General features: G+C 35.7%; 1 non-coding gene across 1 annotated transcript; it reads left to right on the top strand.

Annotated features, from left to right (window-relative positions):
- Positions 1-4,939: 4,939 nt before the first annotated feature.
- TRNAA-UGC (transfer RNA alanine (anticodon UGC)) lies at positions 4,940-5,012 on the top strand. The gene has a single exon. It is a non-coding gene; the product is annotated as a tRNA-Ala (tRNA).
- The last annotated feature ends 480 nt before the right edge of the window (positions 5,013-5,492 follow it).

Below are 5,492 nucleotides of genomic sequence, written 5' to 3'. Positions count from 1 at the left end.
TCTAAATCTTGTTTTTCAATCTTATCTCATCATCTAATTCTAGCTTTATCTCTTGGTTGATCCAAATTTTGTATAAGAAGGTGTTAATTTCTTTAATACAAGGGTTCTTGCTTCTACAAAAGCTTGGCTCGTTGGGCTGAAGATTACGGTTGGCCTATCATCCTTCAACGGGATCCTCTATCCCCATGACTTGCTCTGATGCGGTCGTTTTTCTAACGTCGATGACACGTCCAGTTGTCGAGATTGGTAATGTGAGTTTGTAACCCATCCATTGAGGTTCTTGGAATGATTCTATAGCTTATCATTTCCATGTTGGGAGTTGGATCATGGGTCTTCGGTGAAGGAATCCTTGATTTACTGCCCTTCGAGTTGAAGGAAGTGTCATAAGGCTAATTTTTTTTCTTCAGTTTTTTTCAATTTTATTGATTTTTTTTAGTGATTTTATTTCAATTTTGTCAAACTCACTCAGGTGCTCATCTCAATCATTTCAGCCTTGTTGGGGTTCAATAAGAAAGACCTTGGAAATAACCTGTAACTATTATACTGGATTATCACATTAACAATTTGAATCAAATAAAGTGACATTAACCATTTGAATCACCTCAACCCCACTTGTTGAACTTAACCAAATGTCTATAACATAACACTAACAAAGGTACAAAGTAATACAAACAAAGGTACAAAGTAACACTAACAAAGGTACAAAGTTCATAAAAGTCTTTTTAATCTAAAATACCATTGAACTTGACCATTATAGTGCCTCTCAAACGTAGGTAAAGTTTAAATTCGGGTCTCCTTGTCAAACTCACTCGGGTGCTCATCTCAACCATGATGGCGTTCAACAAGAGAGACCTCGAAAATAGCCGGATTATCGCATAAACCATTTGAATCACCTCAACCCCACTCGTTGAAATTGAAACAAATATCTATAACATAACACTAACATAGGTACGATGTCCATAAAAGTCTTTTTAATCTGAGATACTATTGAACTTGATCATTAAAGTTCCCCTACAAATGAGGTAAAGTTTAAATATAATTGGTGACCAAAGATGAAACTATAAAATAAAAAGAAATAAGAACATAATATTCAATTTCAGAGAATCAAACCAGAATCTCCTAGGTGAAAGCCAAATATCCAAACGGTTGGACAACAATGAATTTTTGGTGTAGTTGTCCTAAAGTCTTTTGTCTAATCGCTGAAGAGTTTTACTATGATGTTTTGGGTAATGTCTAACTCTTCGACACGTCCTTTCATGTGTGTGATAGAGTTCTCAGAGTTACTGCGACGTTTCGAGCTGTTTGATTGTGTGGCTCTTTCTTCAAAAGGGTCAACATCAAACGTCAGGTCTTTGATTGGCAACCCATCCAGAGGAGCGTCGATTGCATCGATTCCATCAACATTCTTTCCATGAGTTTATGGTGCATGACCCATTTTTTATAGCATTCACCTTCGAGCGCCACCATAGTTTTGCATCGTCCATGAGATGCATTGCGACCAACGTAACTCTTAGGTTCTATAAGCAAGTTCCAGTAACCTTCAAGTATTGTTCTACGTCAAAAATAAAGCTTTTTAATTCCTTAGCATCCCGATTTCCATTTAAGGGGTTGTGTTCTTTGATTTTAAGTTTGTTAAGCCCACATGAACTTGGCTTAAAGTGTGGTTCTCTACAGCCCAACTTGTCAAACTCACTCAGGTTCTCATCTCAACCATGATGTCGTTCAACAAGAGAGACCTCGAAAACGACTGGAGTATCGCATTAACCATTTGAAATTGAACAAAATATCTATAACATAACTCTAACAAAGGTACGAAGTTCATAAAAGTCTTTTTAATCTAAGATAGAAACTATAAAATAAAATGAAATAAGAAAATAATATTCCATTGCCAATAATCGAAACTGGGTCTCCTGGGTGAAAGCTAGATATCCTATCCACTGGACAACAATGAATTTTTGGTGTTGATGTCCTGAAGTCTTTCGTCAGATCGCTGAAGAGTTTTAGCATGATCTTTTGCTTAATGTCTAACTCTTCTACACGTCCTTCCCTGTGCGTGTTAGAGTTCTCAGGGCTACCGCGACGTTTTGAGTTGTTCGATTGTGTGGCTCTTTCTTCAAAAGAGTCAATATCAAATGTTAGGTCTTTCATTGGCAACCCATCCAGGGGAGCGTCGATTGCATCGATTCCATCAACGATCTTCCCATGAGTTTACGGTGCATGACCCATTTTTTATACCATTCACCTTCGAGCACTACCATAGTTTTGCTGATGGTGTTAATATAACACATGATTTGGATCTTAGGCACTTTTAGAACAACAATTATAGTAAATAACTAGCATGTTCATAAGTATTAAAACTTAATGAGTTTAGATACTAACCTTTTGTAGTTCAAACTCCTTTTTCCTCACGAACCGGTTTCGAACCACCACTAGTGTCTTCTCCACTATCCTCCGGCCTTAGAACGGGATTGTGGAATCTGGTGAGTGACTAAACTTGGGAGGGATTTTTTATATGTGAAGAGAGTGTTTGTGAGAGGTTTTTCTCAAGGTTTTTCACCAAGAAGAAGAAGATCTTCCATGTACCAAGATCACTCTATTTAAAGAGTCATGTTTGCATGTTCATGCAAATTTGAGATCACCAAATTTTGACACTCAAAATTCCACTCAAATGTTTGGGATTATGTGGCAAGCATGCATGTTTGAGTTAACTAAATTTTGACACTCAAAATTCCACTCAAACTTGTGGGGTTTATTTGGCAAGCATGCAAGTTTGGTTAAACCAAATTTTGACACCTCAAAATTCCACTAACATGGATTTTTCCATTAAATGAAGTCAACATTTTGACTTTCTTCATTTTAATTGAACAATTAATTTGAATAATGAATTTGAAATTAAAGTAACATTAAATGATTAATTAAACTATTTAATTAATATTTAATATTAATTCAAATGTCAATCCCAATCAATTCCGACACATAATTGATTAAGATATTTAAATCTTATTTAAATATCTCAGATTCTCTCCTTTTGTTTAATTCGTAAATAAAACAAAAATGCGGTTAAATATATCGTATATATGTAGCACATATTCTCTAATTTGAATTCGAACACTTCAAACTCACTCGTCACACTGTTCTATGGTTTAGTCCGATATGAGCTAGCAGAGGGACCTAATGGACCTATAGATCATGGGCTCCAAAGATCCAAGATTAACCGGCTAAACTCATCAACCTTGTTAACCAACATTCGTTAATTACTAGGACACTCCACTATAGCCTAGTAGTTGCACTTCCCTCACTATAGATATATTTATGTCCATTTCATATAACCATGATTAGTAACTCAATCTTTCACAGGGTGTTCGTAACTAGAGCTGGGTCAATTTACCGTTTTACCCCTAAAGTTACTTCTTGTTTCTTATGTCTCCCTGATCCTCTAATGAAAAATTGGTTTGTGGTCCAACTAGTAAACCGAATCCCTCTCAGGACAATGAAAGGGTGGGGCCCCTTGTTCAAGACCTGGAGTCAGTGCTTAAGGGAACTACCTTTCTTCTATCCCTAAAAGTTGGTAGGAGTGAATTCCAACTTGCACCCCACGTCCCCAGCCATTCACCCAGTCTTACCCCTGAAATGGGAGGCCTATTGAGTCGGCGAACTAGAGCCACTCTCACCCGTGCAAATCTAAGGATAATTCCAAATAAACAGAAGTTTATGGTTAGCTCAGGATTAAAACCGAGTTACCTAGGTTATCGAATGAAAAGAAAATCAGTCTCAACAGTAAACGACATTATAAAGTGAGAGTGGTTTTCTTCATGGTCCGATCTTATGCAATACTCATTGCATAGGACGCCCCCACTCACATATCTCCACATGTATAATTTAGTGAACACATTGTTTATAGCATATACAAAAGTGGGCCGCATCCATAGTGTCCCCAAGGTACTCAGCCTTATCCTTATACTATAGATCATTTTGACAATATACTTGAATTTGATCCACTCTTATGTCTCTACATATAGTTCAAGTAATCATACTATAGCCAGAGTGTTCTTAGTTTATTGGATTTAGATTAATGATCGTAAAGTTCACTTTATTCAATAACAATTTTTCTGAATAAACAACAATAATAACTTTATTGAAAATAGAATATATTTTTGTTTACAAACTATGAGTTCAAGGACATAAAACCCAACAAACTCCCAGTTGGATTAAAACTCTATTCAATTTTTCCTTATTTATGACATAATGAATAGTGTTATTTTTTTTATTTTCACTATTATTGATGACGAGATGTTTAGGATTTTGTGATGTAAAAATCTTGAGGATATAGCTTAGATGGTAGAGCGTTTGCGTCCCATGTGAGAAGTATTGGGATCGATACCATGCATCAACAAAGGAAACGGTTACTAAATATATTAGTTTTTTTTTTAATTTTCCTTATTTACGACATAATGAGCGGGGATAGTTTTTCACTTTCAATATCATTGATGACGGGAAGTTTAGAGTTTTTTGATGTAAAATCGTGGGAATGTAGCATGCGAGAGATAAGGGGATCGATACCTCGCATCTCCAAAAGAAACTATTCGTTATTACTATTTTATTTCTATTCAATATTTCCTTATTTATGACATAATGAGTAGCGATATTTTTTTCATTTTCACTATTATTCACGATAAGACGTTTAGGGTTTTGTGACGTAAAAATTGTGGAGATGTAGCTTAGATGGTAGAGCGCTCGCTTTGCATGCGAGTTATACGGGGATTGATAACCCGCATCTCCAAAAGAAAGTATTTAATTTGTTATTATATTTTTTCATTTTCACAATTATCGATGCCTCGCATCACCAAACCAAACTATTTGTTATTAATAGTTTGATATTTTTTTTAATTTCACTATTATTGATGATGGGACATTTAGGGTTTTATGATGTAAAAATCATGGGGATGTAGCTCAGATGGTAGAGCGCTCGCTTTGCATGCGAGAGGTACGGGGATCGATACCCCGCATCTCCTAAAATAAGACTATCTATTATTAAATATATTATTTCTTTTCAATTTTTCCTTATTCATGTTGGGTAGTAATATTTCTTCATTTTCACTATTATTAATGACGAGAAATTTAGGGTTTTGTGATGCAAAAATTGTGGGGATGTAGCTCAGATGGTAGAGTGCTTGCAAAAATTATGGGGATGTAGCTCAGATGGTAGAGTGCTTGCTTAGCATGCGAGAGGTACCGGGTACGGGGCTTAGCATGCGAGAGGTACCGGGTACGGGGATCGATACCTCGAATCTCCAAAAGAGAGAGATTGTTTTTTTAAGTATGAGTTAATTTAACATGTTATGTATAAGGTGGGTACAAGAGAAAAAGAAAAGATACTTATATAAGGATTATTATATCATTATGGCTATGCCATTCTTATAGATAAAAGAGAGTAATGTCCCACAAGCACATACAATTATGGCTATGCCATTCTTATAGATAAAAGAGAGTAA

The sequence above is a fragment of the Cucurbita pepo genome, chromosome 10, assembly GCF_057944985.1.
Source record: "Cucurbita pepo subsp. pepo isolate OVF chromosome 10, ASM5794498v1, whole genome shotgun sequence".
NCBI classification, from domain to species: domain Eukaryota; kingdom Viridiplantae; phylum Streptophyta; class Magnoliopsida; order Cucurbitales; family Cucurbitaceae; genus Cucurbita; species Cucurbita pepo.
Note: the sequence above shows the minus strand (reverse complement) of the source record. Positions and strands in the feature narration are given on the sequence as shown.